The sequence below is a fragment of the Erigeron canadensis genome, chromosome 6 (assembly GCF_010389155.1).
Source record: "Erigeron canadensis isolate Cc75 chromosome 6, C_canadensis_v1, whole genome shotgun sequence".
Lineage (NCBI taxonomy): Eukaryota > Viridiplantae > Streptophyta > Magnoliopsida > Asterales > Asteraceae > Erigeron > Erigeron canadensis.
Genome location: NC_057766.1, coordinates 3719830 through 3733543, shown reverse-complemented (window position 1 = coordinate 3733543; position 13714 = coordinate 3719830). Strand labels below are relative to the sequence as shown.

Genomic DNA, 13714 nt, shown 5'->3' with positions numbered 1-13714 from the left:
TGAATCTTGAAGTATCCGCCTTCTCAGATCCATCTTCTTTTCTCATCTTCTCATTGGCAACTGATGGTGTGGCTACGGTTTTACAACCGTATAGTTTGAATTTTTTCAGGAGGTTTTCGGTATATTTCTTTTGGCATATAAAGATGCCTTCATTTTCTTGACTAATTTCGATGCCAAGAAAATAGTGCATCAATCCAAGGTCGCTCATCTCGAATGTTTTCATCATGTCATGTTTAAACTCTTGTATCATTCTCTCATTATTTCCTGTATATATTAGGTCATCGACATATAAGGAAAGAATGAGAGTGTCAGAGTTACCTTGGGTTTTGATGTAGAGCGTAGGCTCACTTTCACTCCTCCTGAATCCAGAACTTGTGAAGTAGCTGTCAATACGACTATACCAAGCTCGTGGAGCTTGTTTTAGTCCATATAAAGCTTTCTTTAGCTTGAGAACCTGATCTTCTTTTCTTTTCGTGACGAATCCTTGTGGTTGCTCTACGTATATTTCTTCTTCCAGAAACCCATTTAGAAAGGCTGATTTCACATCTAGTTGATGAATCTTCCATCTTCTTTGAGCTGCTAATGCCACAAGTGATCTTATAGTATCAAGTCGAGCTACAGGTGCGAAAGTTTCATTGTAGTCGACTCCAGGTTGTTGTGAGTAGCCTTTAGCCACTAGTCTTGCTTTATGTTTTTGAATAGAACCATCGGGGTTAAGTTTTGTTTTGTAGACCCACTTAACTCCAATGATTTCTTTATTTTTGGGGAGATCAACTAACTCCCATGTATTGTTTTTCTCGATCATCTTGATTTCTTCATTCATAGCTGTCACCCATTTTTCGTCTTTGGCAGCAGCTTCATAGCTTTCAGGTTCTAGAGATGTGTAGTTGCAAGTCTCGTAGACTTCAGTTAATGTTTTGACTCTTCCAGGTGTTGACTCCGAACTTGATTCCTCTTGTGCTAAAGGTAATGTTGACGGTGAAGAAGTTGGTGTAGTGGGGCTCGTTTCTCCTGTACTTTCATCTCTTCCAGAATCTTCTATTTGTAGTGGTTGTTGAGTAGGAGTCTCCATAGATATTTTTGGAAGATATATCTGTTTATCAACTTTCTCTTTCTCCCAATTCCAAGAAGCTTCTTCATCAAACTCCACATCTCGGCTGATCACGAGCTTATTTGACTTTAGGTTATAAACTCGATAGCCTTTTGATTGTGTGCTATAGCCCAAGAATATTCCTTTATCTGATTTTTCTTGGAGCTTGTGACGTTTCTCCTTTGGAATGTGGATGTAGCAGATACATCCAAATACTCGTAGATGTTTTGCTGATGGCTTCTTTCCACTCCATGCTTCTATCGGAGTTTTATTTTCCACAGCCTTCGTCGGACATCTATTTAGCAAGTATACAGCCGTGTATACAGCTTCTGCCCAGAATCTGTTTGGAAGGCCTTTTTCATGTATCATAGTTTTGGCCATTTCCATTACAGTTTTGTTTTTACGTTCAGAGACACCGTTTTGTTCGGGAGCGTAACCAACTGTTAGTTGGCGGTGAACTCCTTCATCTTCACAAAATTTATTAAATTCTCTAGAAGTGTATTCTTTTCCTCTATCGCTACTTAGTGTTATTATATAATGGCCACTTTTCTTTTCAACGAAAGTTTTGAATTTCTTGAATATCGTGAAAACTTCTGATTTTTCACGCATAAAGTATACCCAGGTCATTCTAGAATAATCATCTATGAAGAGGATGAAGTACCTGGATTGGTTATGAGATGGAGTTCTCATTGGTCCACATACGTCAGTGTGTACCAATTCTAGAATACTCCTTGCTCTCCAAGCGTTATCACGAGGGAAAGGTTTTCGATGTTGCTTGCCCATAATACAGCTTTCACATGTATCAGTGATCTCCTCTATGCCAGGCAAGTCCCTCATCATATTTTTCTGTTGGAGAATTTTTAGTGTGTGAAAATTGAAGTGGCCAAATCTTCGATGCCATAGCCATGATTCTTCGACTTGAGCTTTCATGGCCGTGTCTCTGATGTAATGCCAACTAAGTGGAAAATTTCTATTTTCCATTTTGACTTCGGCAATTAATTTGTTATTATTTTTCTTGTCACGAATAACGCATGTCTCATCTTCAAAGTGTAAAGAGTAGCCATGCTCCATCATTTGGCCAACACTTAGCAAGTTACTTGCTAAGCTTGGAACTAGAAGAACATCCTTGACGGATCTCGTGCAGTTACTAGTTTGGACATCTATCGTAAATTTTCCTTTAGTGTCAACGAGTGCTCCATTCCCTAATTTGACACGGGACTTTACTGACGTGTTGATGCTGCTGAATAATTTCTCATCTCCGGTCATGTGGTTGCTACAGCCACTGTCGATGAACCAAATATCTTCCTTTTGTTCATTCGCAGCATGACACGCGTAGAATAGTTGATTATTGTTCTCCGGTGTATCTCCGTCTTCTTTCGTGTAGTTAGCTCGATGATTTTGTTTTAGACGACAATCTTTTTCTAAATGTCCAAATCTTTTGCAGTTATTACATTGTGGCTTTCCTTTGTGGAAACAATCTTTTTCCAGGTGGTTTGTCTTTTTACAAATACCACATGGAGGGTAGCTTTTTCTTCTCTGATCAAACCCGGTTTTGGGTTTTTCTCCTCCTCTTGATTTTTCTTCAAAATTTCTTTTCCCCTCACTGTTAGATTTTTGAGACCTCATTCTGAGTTTAGACTGAAAGGCACTTTCAAGTGAGTCATCACTTCGCCGGCTCAGTCTAGCCTCATATGCTTCTAGAGAGCCCATTAGTTCTATTACTGAAAGAGTCTCAATGTCTTTTGACTCTTCAATAGCAGTAACGACATGATCATATTTTTCAAGCATGCTAATAAGTATTTTTTCAACAATCCTTTTGTCGGTTATATAGTCTCCATAGGCTCTCATTTGATTTACTACTTCTTTGATTTTAGAGTAGTAATCTTTGACGGTCTCAAAATCTTTCATTTTTAAATTTTCAAAATCTCGCCTTAGGGTTAGTAGCTTGACGGATCTCACCTTGACACTTCCTTGAAATTCTTCTTGAAGAGTTTTCCACGCCTCCTTGGCTGTTGTAGCTCCCATGATACGTGGAAAAATAGATGGCGTCACGGCTTGTTGAATGTAGCCTAGAGCGGCAGCATTTCTCACAACATTTTTGTTGTGTTTTTCTTTTTGATCCGCAGGCAGAGTCTCGACATCTTTTGGAGTTGTGAACCCGACTTCGACAATATCCCACAAGCTTTGTGCTTGGAAATATGTCTTCATTCGGATACTCCAAAAGTCATAGTTGTCACCATCAAAGATAGGAACGGGAATATTGTATGCACCAACGGTAGTCATGGTGTATTTTTAGTAAACGCCCAACACGGCTCTTGATACCACTTGTTAGAATTGTTATGAGTTTTAGTTATTTATGTGATGCTTAAATATTGTTTAGATGTTAATTGATGATGAGGGGATTTAGAAGAGTTTGAATATGTGATGGACTAGATAGAAATAAACTTAGATTTTATTGATTGAAGTTGTTGATGTTGTTATTGTTACATCCATATGTTACAAGATGGCCATATTTATAGGCCTTCAAAGTCGGTTAGACTAATCTAGAAATTTCTAGTAATTAAACACTAACCAAATATCTAAATGATTCTAGATAATCCTAGTTAATTCTAACTTTTACTACAACTAATTTATTCTAGTAGTTTCTAGAAATACATTAATATTTCAACAGAAACAAAGATCTATGATGTGCATGCCCTCTACCTTTCAATTTTTTAAATGTATGCAATTAATTAGCATCATACATACATATGCATACTATACCAAATAAAACTAAACATGCTTAGCACTGTTTTATTCATAGTTTAATTACTTTCAGATGAACGATTTGGTGTATATTAAAACAGTTCAAAAAAGTAGTACATGTTGGTATATAGGTAATTCATGTTTCAGAGTTCTCTAGTCATATCTACCAGCCTTGGTACTAATGCATTTGGATCTCAAACAGTTAAAACAAATCTCGCGTGATCACATAACTACAATTAGTAACATGAGATGGGTACCTTGCTCGTCGGAAGGTTGCACCTGTATCCCAAGCCTCACGCCAAAAGTTGTTGTCCTTTCGTGAAACTCATTTCCTGCACTTTCTGCTGTTGCCTGTGAAGTTGTACCAACTATATTTAGCGTATCCATGCGTAATCTCAACCTCGAGCCTTAAATGTTATAGGCTGCATAGTCTAAAAGTTGGGGGGTTAAAAAGTGTGTCGAGTGATGAATTTAATGCAGAATGTGGTGAAGGTCAAAATAGTGGATACATAATTTGTTATATCGCGTGCCGCACTACAATAGTTGGTTGGATGTTCCGGGACTTGCATCCAGTTGTGTGATGGGCATGGTGGCGACACCCGAATAAACATAACTACAATCCAAAGTTATGATTATAAGATCTATCTCTTGTACATTATTATCTTTCAAGTTTTAATGGATTAAATTCTATCTCTTGTAAACCACTGGAGCTATGTTGCCTTTACTAAAATAACCATATGGAATATGCTATTTATCATGTATCACATACCCAATTAGATGGAAAACCCCCTCACATCCTAACATTTTAGGATTTTTTACAAAACAAATAAATGGGCCCCCTAATTTGTGCAAAAAATTATTAAAAATTTAGAAATGAGATATTCACTTCCCTCTTATTACTTATAACGACAAGTTGCTGTTAAGTGTTCAAATCTTGTAGAGTGTTATCTTTTATGTTTCAAACTTTATGTAAGACTAACTTATGATATATATGCCAGGTCTGTAATATTTTCTAATAGTGAGTTAATAATTATTGTTGCATACATGGGTTATCTTCTTCTCACGGAACTGATCTCCTAACTTTTCTGATAAGGTCACCTTGACCCGGCGGTCCCTGCTTACAGGTTTACTTTTATTAATTATTATGTACGAGCACCAAGCAAACCATAAGGCATATTATTTAATACAATCAAAACATCGAGCCACCCAGCTCCTTTAGTCAGACACCCATTGCTCCCAGCTATGTTTCCTTTTCAAGTTCTGTACTTCTGTTAGCTAACCAGTAACCCCACAACCTGAAGTAATTAGCTCGACACACCTATAACCCCCCTTAACAGTCTAAGAGCCCACCTGTTGAATACTTTGCCCAAATCTAAGGTAGAGACACTATAAGCGGTTTTAAACATCAAACTAATACATTTTGCAGTAAGCTAATGTAGTTCGTATGCATATGCATACACTTTTGGTGCATTTAGACCCGTTTGACACGTTTGACCGATTTCTGTTGACTTAGCCCAAAATACAACTGAACGAATGCACTAAACACCTCTTAAAAAAGATTCAAGACTACCAAATTGCCAATCAAATGAGGTTTAATGCTAAATGCAAACTCGTCAAGTAGGTAGCAACCTACCTTTTGCTTAGATTCAAAAGCCTTTCCAACAGCCTTCATATGTGCAACTGAATCATAAATTTAGCATGCCTGATCACACGTATAAAACTAATCAGATCTTGTATTAAAGTCAATAGGCGGTATAGACATGTAAGCAAATACAAAAAAGAAGCACACTCATATACTCGAACTTAATTCCATTTAAAAACGGGAAAGAAAGGATTCTAAATTAGATAAAAGAAAACATGTCGATTCTTGTTCTCTTGCCACGTCTAAGAACCGAGTGCATGATCCTACAACCCTTTGGACTTCCTAGGTTAAAATAAGTTACAGACTTACAGGCGCCCCTGTATATGTAAAAGCAATACTGTTAGCGATAGATCACTTTATTTATGAGACAACCAATTAGGAAGACCTTGCAAAAACCATTTATTGGCCATGCTTTCGGCATAGATAACAAAATGAGAGCCACATATTATAAGTGTGCGCTCACTTGTTCAGGAAAAGGACACTCTTTATAGTAACCCAAAAGAACAAAAGTGTCAAAACTGTAGCAGGTCAAATTCCTTATGTAGCAGGGTCAAGAACACTTGCATAAACAGATAGTAAGGTGTGACTATAACCTTCTGGTCTTCTTTTCTATTAGGCCGATTGAATATTTCAGATGACGGGTCTTGTATTTGGGCTGGTAATGTATTCCTGGTTAGTGACGATGCACCTGAACAGCCAAATAAGTCAGGATACCAGAACCACAAATAATAGGTCGAAGTCCTTATGTTACAGTTCCGAGTATCGTCAGCAACAGTTGCATAAACAACTAACCAGCCGTGACTATAATCTTTTAATCTTCTTCTCTGATAGGCCGGTTGTTGGAATGTGAATGGTTCACATGATGGTTATCGTATTTGGGCTGATAATGTATTCCTCGTTAGGGATGCCGCACCTGAACAACCAAATAAATGTTATTTATTAATATTGTTTTCGAAAATTACCTTGAGATAAGTGATACATAAATTCCTAGTTCACTTGCACAGGTGACTTATGATGAAAATAAGATCCATAGGTCTGATATAATGCTAAACCCGTAAAGATAATTCGGTTTTAAACAGGTAGGAAATATGTCGTGTCTGAATTGTAATGTGTATGGTTCTTTGAGAATAAAGTCTGCCAGAAGTAGCACAAAACCATGAGGGATAAACGTATGTACACTTAATGCAGGATGGGCTGATATACTTTAGGTTAGGCTATGTTTATTACGCAAGCTCTATTTAAAGTAACATTTAAGACCGAAAGTTAAAAAGGGCGGTATTTACCTCCGGTGGGGACAGCAGTTCTTTGAGGCCGATTTCAAGCTCAACCTGAAATGACACGGGCTTCAAAGAAGCAACCAAAACACATCTTTGTCCCTAAACCCAATTATGTGTTAAGATAAAGGGGACAATACTATATTTTGGGACAAAACCTACCTTCGGATGCTCTCTTCTTATGACTTTATCAGACACATAGTTTACCTACTTGTATCATTCATCACTCAACAGCCGCCAATAATCTCTAAATGTTTTGCAGACTCTTTTTTTAAATATCTATTAGAATCATATAACTCTATAGACGGAGATGCCTCAATTATAATTTCTTTTATAGTCCCTTTTTCAGAAATAAATGCCGACTCATGGCTATGTCTTAATGTAGCGAAAATAGGCTTTCCTGGAGTAAGAGGTGTCCAAGTACCAGATTTTTCCATAGAATCACTTGATTCCTTGACCACAATCGTTTACGTATGTCAAAAATATAACAGAAGATATATAAATGAAGTAAAACTCAGATTTTTATACACCCAGTCACCCAAACATTATCATTAAAAATTCCCCTCCCAGACCCATAAGGACAATTAGGGAGGAAATATTCTGGTTTTTATCATCTTTTCTACTGTAAAACTCTTCTTGGAATTGAGACAAAATACAAGTAGCAGTAGAGCACATTGAATTTTTTTTCCCGATGTGTATGGTAAAATACCATTAACAAACCTTTTCTATAAACTGATATAAATGTTTTGATGGATTCAAGTTACTAAAACTGTACCCTTTATAATTGATATTGGGAGCACTTGTAAAGTGACCATACCTTGATGTACCAGTTTGATAAAAGCATACCTCATATCATCCACTTGAACCTCTACGGAGACAGAGGAACTTTGAGCCGGACCAAGCGTGTTGTCTCCTAAAGCCATATGTGGACACATGATAGTAAAAGGTGTCCTTACTTTTTTATCATTATTGAACAAAGCATCCTGCAAAGTCATGGCTCCCAATATTTCTTATGTTAATTGACAGATGTCTTAGATGATTTTAAAAAACGAATAAAAAAATTGCTATTCAATATATACAAGGAAACTAAAGATTAGATTTTCATACACCCACACGTTAGCACTTAAAATTCCTCAACCAAACCATATGAACTCATCTTTGCTACTGTAAGACTCTTCTTACAATCGAGACAAAATGCAAGCAGCACTAGAGCAGATTTATTTTCCCAGTGCGTATGGCTTATTGCCTTTAAAAAACCTTTTTTATAACCAACACGATGCCAGTTTTGATTGATTCAAGTTTCTAAAACTGTACCCATTATAATTGATATTTGGAGCTTCTGTCAAATTGACCATACCTTGATGTACCAGTTTGATATTTGGAAGAGATGTTTGCACCACTGATTGAATGATTTGCTTTCATCAACACATCTGATATAATAAGTATAAAGCAACTTCTCCCACTCTCCTGATTATATCTTATAGGCCAGCCAACAGACATCCCACATCAAGGTCACTTTAGTAAGCTTCATTAAATTACATTATCTATTACTTAATAAAAACAGACTAACCACACGAATGTGTTTTCTCTGAAGGGTTTAACGCCTCATTCTGGACCAACTCGAAATAATATGAATTAAACCACCACCAAAAACTGTTCATTTGCGAAAACCGGTATCACCGTCTAGCTCATTGATATAGAAACCTTCTTGTAAGACTCTGTATGCTACCTTGTTTGGATGGACTACAAATCCTTCATCGTATACACACAACCTTCTTCTATCTTGTTAACGAAACGGTGAGAAATGTTGCTCTTCGCAGTGCAATGAATAGCATGATCCTGCACATGCGATAATATCAATAAGAGGGGGGGGGGGGGGGGGGGTATTTTGTGTGTTTTACAAAGCCCAAACAGTAAAATTTTGGGTGCCCGTAAATCATATGAGTGCATCGTACACTTCTAACTCAGTTAATCACATTTAAGGAGATATATACCAGATTTCATCTCAACTTAACAAACTAATCATATTATCAAATAAAAAAGAGATAAAGATAAAGAAATATGACCACCTGATTCATAGCTCCAATCATCACAAAAATTGCAACAAAGCGACTTATTTGAATTTGATTGCTAAATTTAGTTATTAACCACAATTATTGATGTCCCACTTAATCAATAAAATCAACTATATTCCGTAAAAAACTATAGGGTTTTGAAGTTTCGAGATCTTACTTTTTCATTTAATACAATGAAATCTGTGCTCATGTATCGGCCCATTGATGTTATTGACGTCCCACTTTCTATAAATCAATACTGTTATAGGACCCATCAATCCTTCGTTGACCTCATCCAAAAATAGCAGGTCTACATGACAAAATTCGATTCCATAGCCTTTGCAAATGTCCCATCTTCCCAAAGATCCTCTCAAGCTTCATATCTCTCAACGGGGTCACATTTTTATGTTCCCGTGCCAAAATGTGGAGGAGGAGAAAAACTAAAAAACAATTAACAAATCCAGATAATGATGTTAATTGGCTTGCTTATAAATTAGTTGTTGGTAATCATACGAAATTTAAGCAAACCCGTATCATTGATCCATGTTGTACACAAAAAAGGAAAAAAAAAACAACACTACTATTTCATACCATTTTGTCTTAAGCTCCAAATAATGACATGCACGTGTTCCAGGAACACAAGGAATGAAAAATCAACAAAACGTCTTTCAAAGCATAACTATTGGACAACCCCAACATTTGGTATTGCTCAAACTCGAAAAATGATATTGTTAATTTTCCAAATATGAAGGGACTGTAAAATACATATGGTGACCTTAACTTAATGAACTATGTCCAATTTTAGTGATCGGGATTCTTAACTAATGAATCATGTCCAATTTTAGTGGTCGGGATTCATGACTAATTCATCTCAAATTGTTAATATATAACTTTGTACACTAAGAAGTAAAAAAGTTTGTATTATATTGATGCAAACCTGATTTGCAGGTGCCCGGAGATGTCTGAAAGTTTGTATTTTAGCCCATCAAATAGCTGCATGAAACAACAGGTTCGTAGTCCAAACAACTGTGGGACTCGAATCTTCTGAGTTTAGGCATGAATCTGTGAGTGTAGACCGGCAGTAGTTTGAACCAGCAGTTTGCCAAATTCTCCTGAACCCGCAATGTACTGGTGTCGACCAAATCAAGCTGTTTCAGACCCCAATTGCACCTGAACCAGGTCAGGTGCCACTGACCCGGTCCACTCGAGCCATGGTCACCCAATCTCACTTGTTTTTAACCTTAAATTATCCAATTACAATTGAGATGTTGAAATCAGAATGCCATTAAAATGATAAAATCCACAACAACTTGTAGCTTTCACGATATTAGTTCATACCCGAGACCTGAGTGATCCAATCATGCCGTTTAGGCAAAACAGTTAACACCATTAGAAGAGCATGATTTACTCCTAATTCCAACCTGTTGCTTTTACGTGTATTTACACTTTGCAGAACCTGCTGTTTTAACAGAATTACCATTAGATTAACACAATTTCAAAGAATATGAACTATTAACACATTTAGCATTCTAAAAAACACATTCAATCCCTAACTGCCTTAACATACAACTGTAAGCATTAAAAGTAGACTTTGAGTGGGTTTCAACCTATTCGCCCATTTCCTTTAGGCTAATTTTTCGTATCATTTTTCTTTTTGACTTACTCGTTACCATTTATTACAACTTAAGTATAATTTCAAAAAACATGTGGTACATTCTCTCGTCAAGTAATAACAACCCAAAATTTTAATTTTTCTTTCCTTCTTGAAATAAAATATATAATCTTAAAATTGTTAACTGAAACAACATTATTTATTAAAAGTTTTCTTAGTGAATATTGCATCTTGAGCATAATTATTTTGATTTTCAAAGTTGTTTGACAATTAACCTGAATTGATATTTGCATTGATGTCTGATATTATTACTTATTTCAATAAAATCTGAATCTAAAATTCATCTTAGGTGGTGTTTGTTTTATGACTTACTAATAAGTTGTGACTTAATAAGAGATATTTAATCCATTAAGTCATCAAAAGTGTTTGTTTTTTTTTACTTATCAAACAAAAAATAACTTAATTCATACAGAATTATTTATCCAATCAATCACTTTATCAATTTAGTCAAATATGGTTAGAAAAACAAACAGGCTCTTATACTTGTATTTTACTAGTTTCATTTGTATTTTAAAAATTAATTGTTTTTAATAAAAACAAAGTTGAACTGAGCTTCTAGTTTTACAAAATTTAGTAGAGGCATTTTCGAGCGACTTTCTAGACATTAAGGGTGGGGGGAGCACCTCGCCACCCCTCCCCTCCCCGATTTTTCTTCTTCTCCCCGTCCGCTCCCTAATGTTAGGACACCTCGCCACTCCTCCCGCCCTCCCCACCATTTTCTATTTAATTTACTTTCTATTTATTTTATTTAAAATAATAACTAAAACTTTTTATTTAATACATTCTTAATTTGAAAGTTCAAAATATGTGTGTTGTATGAGAGAAAAGAAAGAAAGAAATGGTGGGAAAAAAAAAACAAGTGAAGAGAAAAAGAAAGAAGAAGAAGAGAAAAAGAAATAGAAAAGTTTACGTTGCATAGTGGGCCCCTATGTTTTTTGTTTTTTTTTGTAAGCCAACGGTCGAATTTCAAATAGGCACCACAACCGGCACCACCCTCCTCAAAACGCTCCCCACTCTACCGGTACCGGAGGGTCAAAACGGTGTTCAATCCGGTACCGATCGGGTACCGGAGGGTTGAATTTCAAATAGGCACCACAACCGGCTCCGGTCACCCTAAAATTTGAAGACTGACTCTAAGTATAACATGCAACTTTTATAATTGCTCCTCGCAGTAAATTTTATGACTTTGAGTGTGGGGTGATGGTAATAACGACAGTGAGTAGTGTAAATAATTAATGTAAACTTTTATAATTGCTCCAATAATAGTATATAAAATAACTGCTAGAATTTTATCTTGTCTTTTCCACACAAAAAATGTGGCTAGGTGGCAGCGGCTGATTGGGTGCTCAAATATAGTCATTCCCAAATGAAGTAAATGTTGTTTCTTTTCTCTTTGCTGCCGCCGCGTTTCACTCTTTTTCTTCTCAAAATAAGAATGAGATATCGTGTGCTTTAATGGGCTGGGCTCTTTCTTTAATTCCCATAAACAAAACAATAGAGATATCGTGTGCTGCTTCATTTTTCGACTTTTCTTTGTGCGTAACATTCCCCATCAGAAAGCAAAACATGAATAAAAGTAAAGAGTGATGGCTGGTGATCGACTTAAGTAACATTAATACGTGGCTACCAACTATACATGGGTTTGGTTACATATTAATGCCAAATTCCAACTACATAATAACAGAAACTATACACTGTTATCGCAACTAATAAAATCAAAAAAACATGCAAATAGTTAAATCCAATACATGCCATATGACAATCATCAAATGAGATACGCAGGTTACCATCATGGGACTTATTTTGTCCACTCTACCGCTAAAGCTATTAGAAGCGACTTTTCCCTCTCTTCTTTCGTCGCCTAGTTTTCAACCCATAGTCCCTTAATGAACCTATCGTGGAGGATTAAGTTGATTTATATTGTTGAACTTCTATTATTATGTATGTCTTCCTTGAGGACTATTTGTGCAATGCGATAGCGCTGGAAGAAGTGTTGTGGTCCGAGATGGAGCTAACTTGGAGGCATGTATTTTAAGATATACTTGAAATTTTGCTCTAAAAAGAATGAAAACCCCAAATTGTTGATAATGAAACCATGTTTTATATAGTTAAAACTTAAAAGCTTATCTTGTTTAAATAAGAATGAGATAAATCAATGTACAAATCAGTTATTTTATAATGGTGGTGGGCAGGTTGGGTTGTTGCATGAAGATGATACTTTTCTAAAAAAAAAATCTTTTACTTTTAAGTTTTTACTCTTTTTAAATCCTTAAATTATATTAAAGTGATTATATCGACCTCCTTATTAGATAAATAACAACTTTAGCCCTTAAACGTTAGTCTTTTCGATATAGAGAAAATACTACTCATAATCAGTAGTACAAAATTTAAAATTTTCTTTCTTTTTTGAATAAAATATATAATCTTAAAACTGTTAATTAAAACAAACATTATTATATGTTAAAAACAAGTTAAAAACAAATACTACTCATAGCATTGTACCCGCACGATGCGGCGACGGTTTGGTGGTGACGGCGGCCGTGGTGGTGTTGTTCATGGTGGGTGCAATTGTATAAATGTAATTGATGTAAAGTGATAGTAGATATAATTTATAAGATAATGGATTAATGGTGTGAATTAATTTATTAATCGTAAAATGATAATTTTCTATCTAACACTTTTATGAGAGAGAAAGTGATAATTATTATAAGATAGTATAGATATATAATTTTAAAATTGTTAATTAAAACAAACATTATTATTTGTTAAAATCAAGTTAATATTCCTCCTCTTGTTCTGCTGCTCGAATTTTATCTTGTCTTTCCCACAAAAGAATGCGGCTAGGTGGCAATGGCTGAGTGGGTGGTCAAACATAGTCATTCTCGAAAAAAAAAAGAAAAGGAATTGTTGTTTCTTTTCTCTTTGCTGCCGCCACGTTTCACTCTTTTTCTTCTCAAATGAAAAACAAATGGGCTCATGTAGACTTGTGGGCTTTCATGGGCTGAGCTCCTCCTTTAATTCCCTTATAAACAAAACAATAGAGATATCGTCTGGTGCTTCATTATTTCGACTTTTTTTTTTGTACGTAACATTCCCCAGCAGAAAGCAAACAAGAATAAAAATAAAAAGTGGTTGTTGGTGATCGACTTAAGTAAGTAAGTAACATTAATACGTGGCTGCCAACTATACATAGGCTTTAGTTACATATTAATATCAACTTCCAACTACACAATGACA

At 35.7% G+C, this 13714-nt stretch overlaps 1 long non-coding RNA gene across 1 annotated transcript; it reads right to left on the bottom strand.

The window, feature by feature from the left end:
- Positions 1 to 4224: 4224 nt before the first annotated feature.
- Positions 4225 to 7947, bottom strand: LOC122606125. The gene is made up of 5 exons (XR_006324807.1): positions 6761 to 7947; positions 6270 to 6390; positions 6071 to 6165; positions 5469 to 5537; positions 4225 to 4266 (listed from the first exon to the last, which is right to left on the bottom strand). It is a non-coding gene; the product is annotated as an uncharacterized LOC122606125 (long non-coding RNA).
- Positions 7948 to 13714: the final 5767 nt, after the last annotated feature.